The following is a 14,728-nucleotide window of genomic DNA, read 5'->3' as shown; positions in this document are numbered from 1 at the left end:
GCAGCCGTTGGTAGAATGTTTGCCTAACAGGCACAAAGCTCTGGGTTCAAACCCCAGTGCTGGTTAACTGGGTGTGGCGGTATACTTGGGAGGTAGAAACAGAAGGATCAGACAGTAAAGTTCATCGTTGGCTACCCAGTGAGATGCAGACTAGTCCTGGTTACCTGAGACCTCTCCTCAAAAACCAAGTCCCTCGGGGACTTGCTGGCATTCAGGCTGCTGTATAGGCAAGAAGGAAAGAGCTAAAATGTTTTAGACCTTTTCCTCACAGCTTCCAGGACCTGCACACCTCTGGGGAACAGCCACAGGCCCCATAAGGGCAGAGCCATAAAACCTGGGCCCCAGGCACTGTGGGACCTTCTCTGAGCAGTAGAAAGAAACGGGAAGCCAGCCTCAAGCCTGACTTTTCCCAATGGCCCCAGGCCCTGCGGCTCAGGGTCAGGGCTGAGCTTAGTAGCCTGGGATTTCAGAGAAAGACAAGCTTTGCTTAATGCCACCAGACAAAGAATCTGGAGCCCTGCCTAGAATCCCAGCCTTTTGCCTTTCCCATGTGGTCCTTTCCTTGAGCCCCATGAGGACCCCCTACCCGGCTCAGAGCATCGTGTGTGTGTGTGTGTGTGTGTGTGTGTGTGTGTGTGTGTGTGTGTGTGTGTGTGGAGTGAGTTATTCCCTGAGGATCAGAGCCCACCCAGGGTGACCTTGTCAAACAATCCTCTGCAGGCATCGCCAACTGTCAGCCACCACCCTTGAAGTTCCTGAGGTGACCCATTTCCCTCTCTCTCTTCTGCAGCTTCAAAACAAACCAAAACACAGACCAACATCCTTTGTTTGTTTGGGGGATCAGAGCCGGGGAAAGTGCTCTGTGGGTTTTTACTTGAAAACAAGGTTGTTTGAGCGGGGAGCAGAAACCAAAGGCAAAGAGGACAGAGTCCCTTGTGGCCACGTGCTTTCTGGATGAGTCAGAGTGGGGTGGGGGGCACTCAGCAGCAAGGCTGGCTGCTCACCACTTTGAGGGACTAGGCCCCTGCCATAGGCCACTCTCCCCAGGTAACAAGTCTTCGAGGATGACTAGGCCCAGATCGGGCCAGCTTCCCATTCAATGGCTCCAGACTTCCTTCCATGGGTGGGAATGCATTAGGTTGGTACAAGCCCCTAGTGCAAACTCATCTCCATCCCTTAGTTCACAGGCTCAGGCTAGGTGTCCGGCCCCAAGGGACCGGCTGGGCACATCTAGCACAGGCTGTCTCCAGGGCGTGCAGTCAGGTCTGTCCAACCGGCCTGCTGCATTTGACCTTCCTGGCAAAGCTGGAATCCCTGAAATGCCTGCCTCCAGGAGAGTGAACACAATGGAGAGAGACTTGAGTGTCCCTTGGGCTGCCGTGGTCTCCACACAGTGTGGGGGTGTGGGAGACAGGCTGCCGGGACTCCCTCTCAGCAGCTGTGAGCAGCAGTCGGAAGGGTGGTGACCTGTAGATATTCCAAAGCCTGAGCCAGAGTGACTCCCAGCTGATGCCTGGCCTTGCCGGATAGTTTTAGACACACAATCTTCACAGCTAGAGAGGATGAGGCTGGTGGAGTTCAGAAAGGCAAAGCAACCTATTCAAAGACACACAGCAAGCCAGACGAACACCAGCTCAGCTTTGGACCACATCAGGGCCAGGCCAGTCAGAGCAGGACTCAGCTGCCGGGTAGGAGGTGACTACGAAAGATTCTCCCAACAGTTCCTTGTTCTGACGGCCCAGGATGGGGATGGGTAGGCTTTTGTTAAAGGTCACTATCATCTAACGCTCCCTGCGTCCCCAAAGGGAGAGATCTTCACTAGCCCATTTCCGAGATGATAAAGCTGAGGCAGCAGGGTCGGCAAGATGGCTCAGAGGATAAAGGCGATTGCTGCCCAGGCCTGGTGAGTTTGATTCCAGAGATGCACATAAAAGTGGGAGGGGAGGACTGACTCCACAGAGTCGTCCCCTGGCCTCCACATAAGCACCCATATGTGTGCTTCCTAACACAGAATAGTAACACGCAACAAAATAAGAAAAGGCTGAAGCAGAAGATGGTGCCTTTCTAACCGCAAAGCACGGGCTCTTCTGGATCCCACCCAGTCTCTTCATCCCTTCCCACCCCTTCCCTCTGGTGAGCCCGCTCTAGGATCGATGTGAGTTGCATTTTGGAGCCTAAGCTTCAAGGCTCACCCCATCTTGCTGGCGTGACATCTGCTTGGGGACTCTGTTCCTCCTCACCATCATTCAACTTGTACGACACAGGTGTGTGCTAACGGCCCCACCAACGGCAGCCAACATCCGGGCGTCAGCTCCCCACCAGTGGGAGACCTGAGCCATTTCTCCTGCCTGCTTCCTCAGCTGCGGGCCCACAGGAAAGCCCCAGGTGTCCTTGAACTCACAAAGCTTTGCTCAGCTAGCTGCCATCTTAGCTCCCACAGCACACACAGAGTCATCTGTCTTCCACAGACCACAGCTCCTTGACACATGAGGTGTGCATGTGTGTGTACACTTCTATCGGTGCATTTGTATGTGCAGCTGTGTGTGTGCGTGTGGTCTGTGCAGGTTGGGTGTGCACCTTCCCACCTGTGTGTGTGTGCACTCTGTGTGTGAGCTCTGCTGGTCTGTTTGTAGCACCCGTCACCGGTCCTCTGTCCACCCAGTCAGCACTGCCTCCGAGGGCATTTTGAGGGGGCTCAGCACACAGAAGAGACCAGGGCCACACATGGCTGATCCCTTGTCAGTTCACCTTCCTGTGAGACACCCTCAGCCCATTCTAGACAGATGTCAGGGCCCAGACCGAAGAGCAGTTGGGCATTTGGTGAATGAGCCACTGCCGGGCCAGGGAAAGGCCCAGAAACATCCGACAAAGTCAACTCTGCCAAGCCCTGTGCCTTGACCTCTTCAGTCAGAGCACGGGCCAAAGCTCCACGAAGCTACGGGTTCCAACCAGCAAGACGGCACACTGCATAGACACTTGCCGAGAAGCCTGACAACCAGGTCCATGGTAGAAGTCAAGAACAGACTTCTGGAGGTTGTCGCTTGACCTCCACATATGGGCCATGTGCCGTCCCCACTAAATCCATACTCATTGGTATATACAACTTCTGTACTAGTCAGGGTTCTCTAGAGTCACAGAACTTATGGGTAGTCTCTAAATAGTGAGGGGATTTGTTAGTGACTTAGGGTCTGTAGTCCAACTCCCAAGCAATGGTATGTGGGTGTGAGTGCATGCGTACATGCGTGAGTGTGTGTGTGTGTGTGTGTGTCCCAGGGTGTTGGCTTCACATCCCAATGTAACAGACAGACAAGAGTGCGCCCCTCACCATCTAGAGGACTGAGGTCCTAGCCAAGGTACCAACCAAGCCGTGGCTCTCCCTTCAGTGACCTTCCCTTCTTCACGGCTAGCTTCTGCTGCCATTCCTTGGATGCACCCCGTGTGGGTGCATCTCCAGGCTCAGCTTCTATTCTCTCTCACCCAGCAGCACCACCGAGCTCACTTGGGAATGGCCTCTCTATAGATCCTCAGCTTCCTCTTGTCTGCAAAGTTCTGTTTGCTGAGTAACTTAGTCACAGGCTCTGGGGAGTTAGAGGTGTGTTAGAGGCAAGTGTCAGAACAGGGTAAGACTAGAAAGAAGAAACCTTGTGGGTGCCCTAGACCCTGTTTGCTAAGGAATTCCCTTACAGCACGGAACACATTATGCACATTTCCCCCCATATCTGTTGTTTCAAGACAAGGCCTCAAGGATCCCAGGCTTGCCTCAAACTCATTTTGTAACTGAGGATGACCTTGAGCTCCTGGTCTCCAGAGTGCAAGGCCTGTAGCAGTGTGCTGCCATCCCTGGATAAGCCTCAGTTTCCCCACAGAGCTGGCATTTCCTGCACGCAGAGCAGAGGCAGAGAAAGAGGCACCTCAGAGGAGCCCGGCCCTCTTCTGACTTCCTGTGGTTTGTGGAGCCAGGAAAAGGGAACAATTTGCTCCTTTGTTACACACCTTGTCCCTGACAATGGCATTCTTCAGGAGTTAGGATATTAAGGATTTAATAACTATTTGATATGCAGTAAAATGTTCCATTACACTTCTGGAAAGCGCCCTCCTCATCTCCTACAGGAATCCACCAAGTGTCTTTTAATTAAGTTGGTTCTCAATGAGACTCGTACTTGGTGCGGTAATTTTCTGAATGAAGCTACCCTGGAGTACTAATTACTTGGTTTCTAACGCTCAAGGTGCGCTGCCAATGTGGTGGCAAGGGTGGGGCTGACCTGCTGGGACCAGACAAGGTCTTAGTGGGTGGTGAATGCACGCCTGAGGTGAAGTCTCCTGGGATCCAGATTTCAGAGACTGCATTCCTACAGTGTCAAGCCACCGGTCTGTGGTGTTTGTTACAAATCCTCCTGAGAACTAAAGCACTGAGTAGTCAAAGCTCTGCCCGGCTGTCATGGTCTCACATTCTCTTTCCCCTTCTTCCTCTTCTTCTTCTTCTTCTTCTTCTTCTTCTTCTTCTTCTTCTTCTTCTTCTTCTCCTCTTCCCCCTTCTCTTCCTCCTCCTCCTCCTCCTTCTTCTCCTCCTCCTTCTCTTCCTCCTCCTCCTTCTTCTTCTCTTCCTCTTCCTTCTCTTTCTCCTCTTTCGTTATATTTGTTGTTATTGAGACAGGATTGATCTTACAATGTCTTAGAATTCACTACGTAGAACAAGTTGTCTTTGAACTCACAGAGATCTACCTGCTTCTCCCTCCCAAGTATGCTGGGATTAAAAGTATGTCCTACCGTGCCTTTTATATATATAAAATATTTAATAAATAAATATATAATATATTTAATTTATATATATCACTGTCAACTGGTGGCTTGACACTGTAGGAATGCAGTCTCTGAAATCTGAGTCTGAAGAGACTTCACCTCAGGCGTGCATTCACCACCCACTAAGACCTTGTCTGGTCCCAGCAGGTCAACCCCACCCTTGCCACCACATTGGCAGCGCACCTTGAGCGCATAATTTATAATATACAAATTATTTTGTGAGCATGTCTGTGAGAGTTGTGTGTGCACATGTAACCACAGGTTCCCGTGGAGGGTAGAAGGTATCAGATCCCTCCTGGGACTGGTATATAGGCAGCTGTGAGCCACCCGACTTGGGTGTTGGGAACTGAACTCCAGTCTTCTGAAGGAGCAGCAGTGGCCAGCTCTCTGGCCACTCTAGTCCTCTTACTCTGCTGTGAATCTTCCCGTCTCTGGCTGATGTAATATTAGGATCTGATTGCCTTGAGGTGAGCCTCTATTCCTATCTATTCATATTCTCTCTTTCTCTTTCTCTCTCAGGTGTGTGTGTCCTCTACTCTTTAAAGATAGGATCTCATGAGCACAAGCTGGTCTGGAATTTGCTATGTAGCCGAGGAGAGTTTTGAACCCCTGATCCTCCTGCCTCAACCTTCCCAGCACAGTGCTGGGACCCTGGGCAACACTTCCAACCTCCCCGATCAATGATACAGGGTCTTGCTATGCAGCTGAGGCTGCCTTGAACTTTTGGTCCTCTCAATAAAGCATGTGGACTCACTCTAAAATAAAAATTATTCTGGGTGTGGTGGCACACACCTTTCATTCCAACCCTCAGCAGGAGGCAAAAAGAGGTTGATGGATCTCTGTGTGTTTGAAGCCATCCTGGTCTACATAGTGAAACCCTGTCTCAAAAATAAAGATGAGGGCTGGCAAGATGGGTCCAGTAAACACAGCACTTCCTGTACAAACCAGACAACCTGGGTTCAATCCCCAAAACCTATGTGAGGGCAGAGAACTGATTCCACAAAGCTGCCCTTTGACCTCCACACGCATGCGCGCATTTGTGCACCCGCACACAATAAACTCCTGCACATACACAGCAACAAAGTTAAATTCCGAGGCAGGCACTGCCTCACAGTGTGCAGCTCCCTGCACCCTCTCCAACACTGAACTGAATATCATTGTTCATTTACGTTTTGTTGCCAGTCTGAGAGGCAGAGAAACAAGTGGGAGGAAGGAAAAGAAGCAGGTGTTCTTCCTGGTCTGGTGTCTGGGCTCGTGCTCTGGCAGGCTGAATGGGAGGAGGGCCCAGGTTTGCTGTGTACCCCCGCTGGTGACTCATAAACATTCTTGGGCAGCCCGGTATAGCAGCAGACTGTATACAGCATGTTCCAGACTCAGTGGGGTGGAAGAGGGAAGGAACTTCTATTCCGAGGTGTTAGCAGGAAATCAGGGTTCGCTCTTGGGTCAGTCTCAGTAATAGAAGAATTTAAGAACCAACTCTAAAGGTTGAGCCAAACTCAAGTCCTACTGAACAGCAAGGGCTTTTAACTACGGAGCCATCTCTCCCGCCAGGAACTGTGGGAAAGAGAGATAAGATACTTCTCTTTCCCACAGTTCCTGCCTCCGTGTGCGTTTGCTGAGGGAGCTGCAAACGCATTTCATTTCATTTCATTTCAGTTTGGGGAAAAAAAGGTTCCAAAGCAGATAAGTAATAAACCCTGTGGGCTGCAGAGAGGATGGAGGTTGTCACTGCTTTGAGTTTGGCGAGCGTGGAGTCAGCCACATGGCAGAGAAACAAAGTGAAGTCAAACTCTTACGGGCAGCAAGCTTAGGAAAGGGATCAAAGAGAATATTCACTTTTCCGAGCTTCAGGAAATCCAACCAACTTACCAAGTCAGCTGCGTGGCTGCAGCTCCCTCAGCAAACGCACACGGAGGCAGGAACTGTGGGAAAGAGAAGTATCTTATCTCGGGGCGGGAGAGATGGCTCCGTAGTTAAAAGCCCTTGCTGTTCTGTAGGACTTGAGTTTGGCTCCCAGCACCCAGGTCGGGTAGCTCATAACAGCTATAAACAACAGCTCCAGGAGATCTGGCGCCCTCTCCTGGCCTCTTCGGGTACAGCGTGCATACCCACATACCCAAACACTAAGAGCAAAAACTGTAAAAGGCACGTTATCGTTAAAGGATTTCATTCCTCTTATCTCTTTAGTGTGGCCAGGGTAGATCCACCCTCCTAAGGGGCCCTGCCTTTCAGAGGAGTGGCCCTTTAGCCAATGATTGACCTGCTTAAGTAAATGTTAGGTGTCCACCCAGGCCAGAGATTTCATTGTTTGACCATAAGGAAATAGTATTCCTTTAATGCAGTGGTTCTCAACCTTCCTAGTGTTACGACCCTTTACTACAGTTCCTCATGTTACCTTGACTCCCAACCACAAAAGTATTTTTTTTTGCTACTTCATAACTATAATTTTGCTACTATAAATCATAATATAAATATCTGTCCTTCCCAGAGGTCTTAGGTGACCTCTGTAAAAGGGGTACTGAAAAACACTGCTTTAATGGGTCTTTATGTTGTGGTAAGTATTATTTGGGGGTTCTTACCCCACCTTAGATCACTTAGTTCCCAAATGAAAGACTCAAGGCTTTAGGTTTATAATAAGCCTGAAAGCACTAGAAATGTGCAGACATCAACCCTCTGTGCTTTTACGTCTTCTTCCCCGTCAGTAACCCTGAGATATCACGTACCATGTTCCACCTGAGCTGCTCCTATCCAACAGGCCATGTGCTCAACATCCACCTACCCCATGGTGGCTTCCTTCTCTTGTATCCTTTTTTCTCTCTCCTCGCAGTCTCTCTCTGAGACCCCCAGTCTGGGAACCTTCAGCCCCGCCTCCCTCTCTTCTGCCCAGCTATAGCTGGGGGCATCTTTATTAACCAATCATGGATGACTTGGGGTAGGGGGAAAGGTTACACAAAAGCTGGTATAGATGAGGATCTGCTCGTCTTGGGGCAACCAGATCTTGGGGTACAGAACTGAGCATTTGAATACGAATACAAGCAGCACCAGACCAACCCCTACACTTTACTAAGACAAGTGGATGAGCGCCAAGGCCTCCCTGAGACAGCACCGATGTTTCTGATTTCAATAACCTCTCACTGATATCTGAGCCCCAGAGACAATCCTGTCTCTCATCCATGCCCTTCTCAAGGGCTAAACTAGCTGTCCTCAGGAGCTCCTGGTGGACCTTACTACTCCCAGTGCCCATGAGGAGGCTGAGGGAACAGACCAGCTTGGTGAGTCAGTACTTCCGGGCACTGAGCTTGCCAACTTCTAGTCGGCGACAGGCCATGAGTCACAAATTATAGGCCTTCCATATGAGCAGGAGGTGCCAGCCTGTGAGGCGGCAACGCTGGCAGGGAACTCCGGAGCTTCAGGCTTGGGGCCATGGGGAAAGAAAGGCCCAGACAGGCCTGCAAACTGTAGGGCCCTCCTATGGCTTCTCTCCCACCAGCCACCAGCTGCGGTGCCAACGCCTAGGCTTGGACAGGCTCTGACACAGGACTTCCTCAGCCTCAGACCAGGAGGAGGCTGGCTTTACTGGAGCCTAGTGAAATTTCAAAGCCAGAGTCTTCCCACTTCAGCTCTGGAGAGTGCAGTACCAGAGTGCTTTGTGCTGCAGAGGTTGATCTCTAGGGGGGGCTACTCCACTGTCCCCCAAGATATGCCAGGACCTAGAGGTGCCTTGTTTAAGAGCAGGAGGTCAGAGGCCAACATACCTCTGAAGCCAAACAGACATTATACCGCACGCCTTCTGAGCTCCGGCATATGCTTAGCCAAGGCATTGGGTTTCTAGAAGGTTCTAAGAACATTCATGCTGATATAACGAAGCCAACTACATTCTACCCCCAACAAAGTCTCTCTGAGCTCAGGACCACACGATTCATAACGGCAAATTTACACACTCCCTAAATCCAATGTCTCCTCGGCTTTTTCTTTTTGTTAGAGATGTTTGATTGTGTGTTTGACGTGGATGCAGAAAGGCACACTCAGGAAGGAAGGAGGGCTAGAACCGAGCTTGGGCAGAGGACCAGGGAGACCGTGTGTCTCCTTGAGAAGCCTCCGCCTCCTGACCCCGCAAGGCCTGCACTGCTGCACAGAGGGCCTCTCACCCAGGGCTCTGCTAGTGATGACTTGTTTACACTCTGGGTGGGAGCCTTAGCAACGGCAGGGAACAGCCAAACACAGACTAAAGAGCATGCCTCAGGTACAATGAAGCAGGACTAATGAGAGCCCGGCCCTGCGCCTCCACAGCTGAGCCCTCAATGCCGCGTCTTAGGAACCAGTAGAGATATAAACATAGTAGTGATGGGGTTACCCCTGAGTGGCAGCTGACACGGGGCTTCCGTGCCGGGACACTCTCAGTTCATGTTATCCCAGAGCAAACACCAACCCAACCACTCTCCCTGTTGGCACAGTGCCTGGCTTCAGGAAGGTCCTCAGGACATACAGGACTAAATGCACTGAGGTCAGTGCACCCAGGAAACCGGAAAGCCACACCTCGCCCCTCCCAGTCAAAGTATCTAACAGCCTTCTCTCTACCCTTCCTTTCCCTTTTTTGATTTGTCTCTTGAGACAGACTCTCACTTTGCAGCCCAGGAGCTCCTTAAGTAGCTCAGGCTAGCCTCCAACTCTGGGTAATCCCAGTGCTGGGATTACGGATGTGTGAGCCTGGAATCAGCAATAATCCTCCTGCGTTAGCTTCCCAAGTGCTGGGATTACAGGCACAAGCCGCCACACCTGAGTGTTTCCTCTCAGTGGCAGTCAGGAAGGCACGAGACATGGTGCAACTTGGAAGTCAGAGGAGGACTTTGTGGTGTCGCTTCTTCCCTCCTTCCATTTTTAGTGGGTTCTGTGGGATGGACTCTAGTGCCAGGCTCCCACGACAAGCACCTTTACCTGCTGAGCCTCTCACTCGGGACAGCGCGTCTTTCTCTTAGGTTATTTAGTCCCGTTTTTTGTTAGTGGTTTTCTCTGTCTCTCTATCAATCTCTCAGCAATAACAATAAAAACAAAAACAAATGCGACCTATTAACCACTGAGCCAGTTCTCTAGCCATTCCCCTCCCCCCCCCCTTTTTTTTTGAGACAGGGTCTCACTATGTAGACCAGACTGGTCTTGAACTCACAGAAATTCATCTGCCTCTGCCTCCAAATTCTGGATTAAAGAAATGTTCCAATATAACCGGCTAAGAATTTTTTAAAATATATTAAGTGTTTACTTGTATTATGTATTTATGTACCTACATCATGGGCCATGGACTGGGCCAGAAGAGGGCATTGGACCCCACTGGAACTGGAGTTACAGATGGTTTTGAACCTCTATATTGAGGCTGAGAATTGCATCTGGATCCTCAGCAAGCAACAGTACCTTGAAACTCCGAGGTGGCTCTCAAACTTGTGACAGCCATTTTTACTCATGAGGCCATCTTGCCAGTTCTGGGGTCAGCTCCGATTGCATTTCAACAGTTTTCCCTCTCACCACAGTTTTCTGTCTTGGTCCAAAGCAATCCGATTTTCCTACTTATTTGGTTGTGTTGGTTAGGGTTTTCACTGCTGTGAAAAGACACCATGACCGAGACAGCTCTTATAAAGGACAACATTTAATTGGGGCTGGCTTACAGTTTCAGAGGTTCAGTCCATGATTCGTGGCTGTGTTATGCCCATTTTGTGAGCTCCCAAAGACCACCAAGGAGCTGAGTCTGTTGCTATACATAAGGGTCTTTATTCAAGCTGGAGCCAGGGCCAAACCATTGGTACTGACACAGCAGGAAGGGAGGGTAAAGCCCCAGCCCTGTTTCAGGCGAGCTAACAAGCCAGGGGTATCTAGTTTGGCACACATCTGGCTGGGGGGCTATTATGGAATTTCCTGCCCATTGAAATGTTGGCTAGTGCTGGAAGCCAAACCATAAACTTTCATAACTAAATATCTTTAGGTCCAACTGTAACTTTTGCTTTCTTCCTGACTGGTGGTTGTTAGGGAGGGGCCTGGAGACTAGTGCTAGGTTCCGGCTTGTTGGTTAACTAGAGTTCAACCTTAGGTCAGGATCTCTAAAATGGAGCCGGAATCCAAGGTGGAGTTGGTCTGGTCTCTCAGTTGAAGACAAGGCAGCATGTAGGCAGACATGATCCTGGAGGAACCGAGAGAGCTACATCTTTATCTGCCGGAAGAAGGGGACTGTGTGACTGGGCATAATTTGAGCTTATATGAGACCTCAAAGCCCACCTCCGCAGTGACACACTTCCTCCAACAAGGCCACACCTACTCCAACAAGACCACACCTCCTAATAGTGCCACTTCCTAAGGGTCAAGCATCCAAACACAAGAATCTACACTATTCAAACTACCATGTCTGGCAATTTGGTTACTACTCTAATAAGACCTCCCACCCACTCCTCTTTTGGGGGGCATTAAGACAAAGTTTCTCTATGTAGCCCTGGCTAGAATTTAACCTGTAGACCAGGCAGCCCTTGAACTTAGAGACCTGCCTGCCTCTGCCCTGCTGAGTGCTGGGATTAAAGTCATATACCACCAGGCTGGCTGGAATGTCACCCCATTCTCTAACCCTATGCACAGTTCCTTTCACACCAACTCAGTGACCTGCTTTGGCCAAGAACTGTTATGATTTGCCGATCAGACTTTAACAAACATGATGTCTGCGAAGACTTGGAAAAAGTGCCATTTATGGCACCTGCCCTGTTTTGTGTCCTGCCGGGAATCCTACAAACATAAGGGTCTGGAATGACCTAATGGAACTGTGACGATACAGTTGTCAGACACATGAGGGAAGACCATGCCACAAGATGGCTGCCCTTGCAAGAACCCCAGCTGAGGCCAGCAGCCAAGCTATTCCAAAGTGCCCTTCTGAGCTGCCAGCCAGGGTCCAGAGCACGAGGAATGGTGTTGGGTGTGGTTTGTTACTGAGCAGTAGATTTCTGATACAAAGGGTTAGAACTACTGTCTTCCTGTATATTCTTTTAAACAATTTTTTACTTCTATTTTTATTTATGTCTCTCCCCATCTCCTCTCTCTCTCTCTCTCCCTCTCTCTCTCTCTCTCTCTCTCTGTGTGTGTGTGTGTGTGTGTGTGTGTGTGTGTGTGTGTCTCCACATAGAGGCCCGAGGAAGGAAAAGAGGCTCAGATTCTCCGTAGCTGGAGTTACATACCAGAGGCAGTGAGCCACCAAATCCAGCTTTTATTGGGGGGTCCTGGTCCCAGGGATGGAACTCTGGTCATCAAGATTGTGCGGCTCTTACCTCTCCAGCCACCTCTTACCTGCCTCCTCTGAGACCGAGTAGGATTGGGACTTTACAAGTGTCTTGAAAACTACATCTTTCGACACTTGGGGAAAATTGCTTGCAACTGTCCTCTTGTCACGCCATCTCTCCTATGTTTACTCTTCCAAAAAGATTTATTTCTATTTTTATTTTCACGTGTATGTCTGTGGTGTTTGCATATGCTTGGCCCAGGGAGTGGCACTATTAGAAGGTGTGGCCTTGTTGGAGGAAGTGTGTCACTCTGGGGATGGGCTTGGAGACACTCCTCCTAGCTGCCTGAGGATGCTCAGTCTGTTCCTGGCTTCCTTTGGATGAAGATGTAGAACTCTCAGCTTCTCATGCACAATGCCTGCCTGGATGCTGCCATGCTTCTGCCTTGATACTGGACTGAACCTCTGAACCTGTAAGCCAGCCTCAATTAAATGTTTTTATTTATAAGACTTGCCTTGGTCATGGTATCTGTTCACAGAAATAAAACCCTAACTAAGACAACGTCAGTGTCTGCAGAGACCAGAAGAGGCACCAGTTCCTCAGGAACTACTATAGTTACTGTCATAGGAGGCTGTTGGGAACAGGCTCTGGATCCTCTGGGAGCACAGTCAGCACTCTTACCCACTGTTACATCTGCCTCAACACCCACTCCTTAGCTTCAAGTATCACCCTTCTTCCCTGTGCGGCTGGTTCATTTTCCTGGGGGTTTATCTTCGCCTTTTGCCTTTTTAAAGAGCCCAAGGTTTGCTTTTGTTTGTTCTGCACAAGCCTCCCACACACACACCCCAGACAAGATCTCCAAATACAATACAACAACTATAGCCTTCAATATGCCCGTGTTGTAGGTATTGTTGAGCTGTGATTCCAACTCTAATTTACAAATATTTTACATGTCTCCCTCACGTATTCTTTCTCTTCAGCCCTCAACAATCAGAAGCTGTCAGTATTAGTGCTTAATGTAAGAAGTGTCTTTAGATTTACCCAGCATGTACCTCTCCCCTTTTCATTCTTCTGTTCCTCTCCTTTCAGACTTCAATTTCCTTCTCTATTTTTCCTGTGTGTAGGAGAGAGTGTGTATGTTTGCTGGTGTGTGCAGCTGTGTGTGCACCTGTGTATGCAGCTGTGTGTGTGCAGCTGTGTGTGCAACTATGTGTGTGCAGCTGTGTGAGCAGCTGTGTGTGCAGCTGTGTGTGTAGCTGTGTGTGTGCAGCTGTGTGTGTGTGAAGCTGTGTGTGTAGCTGTGTGTGTGCAGCTGTGTGTGCAACTATGTGTGTGCAGCTGTGTGAGCAGCTGTGTGTGCAGCTGTGTGTGTAGCTGTGTGTGTGCAGCTGTGTGTGTGAAGCTGTGTGTGAAGCTGTGTGTGCAGCTGTGTGTGTGCAGCTGTGTGTATGTGAAGCTGTGTGTGTGCAGCTGTGTGTGAACCTGTGTGTGCAGCTGTGTGTGTAGCTGTATGTGTGCAGCTGTGTGTGAAGCTGTGTGTGTGCAGGGCAAAGGAAGACTTCCTGGTCCTGCCTCACCACTCTGCCTGTGTCTTTGAGGCAGGGTCTCTCTCAGAACCCAACTCAGTACTGGAGTTTTAGGTGTGTGATGGACCATGTAGCTAGGTAGCCTCAAACATAGGATACTCCTGCATCAACCTTCCACCTTTCTGAGTAATGCTCTTTGTTGGGTGTTTTTGCAAGAGTCTGTGAAAGTCTTTCTGTACTTTTTTATTTTTATTTTTTGTCTGTCTGTCACTCATTGGGGAACAGCACAGCCTTTCTGTAGTATTTTAGGATGATGACTCCTTGACATTTTTCTGGCCTCTTTCTGTAACTGACAAGAGGGATGCTTCCTCACGCTTTTTCTTTGTGGAGTACTTCCTTTTGATTGTGCTTTCTTTGTGGGTAGCTTGCTGATTAGGCTAGGCTAGCCCAATGAGCCCAGGAACACCCTCTCTCAGCCTCCTCTGCCCTGACTGCAGGGCTTGTTGTATGTGAGATCTCAGGGCCTGCTTCAAGCCCCAGTATTCAAAAGCACTTTATGGGGTGTGTTGTGGCCACCTATTTTCCTTAAAAACAAAAACAAACAGAAAAACCTATTTGAGCCAGCAAGATGACTCAGTGAGTAAAGATACCCAGGGATCTGAGTTCAATCCCTGGCATCTACCTGGTGGAAGGAGAAAACCAACTCTTATGAACTGCTTTCTGACCTGCACACAAACCACGGCTCGCACACCCTCTTGTCCCACTGCTACTAAAACAAACACAGAAGACACAGTTTATAGATGGACTGTCATGGAACACGGACTGTCCCTGAACTCACTACATAGCTGAGGTTGACCTTGGACATTGGAGCCCCCTGCCTCCACCTCTCCAGAATCAGGGCTGCAGGCATGCAGTACCACATTGTCTATGCTGAGGATCCAGCCTGGGGGCTTCATGCACACTAGCCAGCACTCCGCCCAGTGTCATTTCCTCTCAATCTTTTAAAGTCTGTGTTGTCTGGGCATGGTGACACGGATCTTTAATCTTTACTCTCAGGAGAATGAGGTAAGACTGCTACTTTGAGGTCATCCAGAAAATATAAAACCCTATCTGAAAAAACAAATACACACACACACACAGAGAGAGAGAGAGAGAGAG

This window comes from Micromys minutus, assembly GCF_963924665.1.
Source record: "Micromys minutus genome assembly, chromosome: 10".
Taxonomy (NCBI): domain Eukaryota; kingdom Metazoa; phylum Chordata; class Mammalia; order Rodentia; family Muridae; genus Micromys; species Micromys minutus.
Note: the sequence above shows the minus strand (reverse complement) of the source record.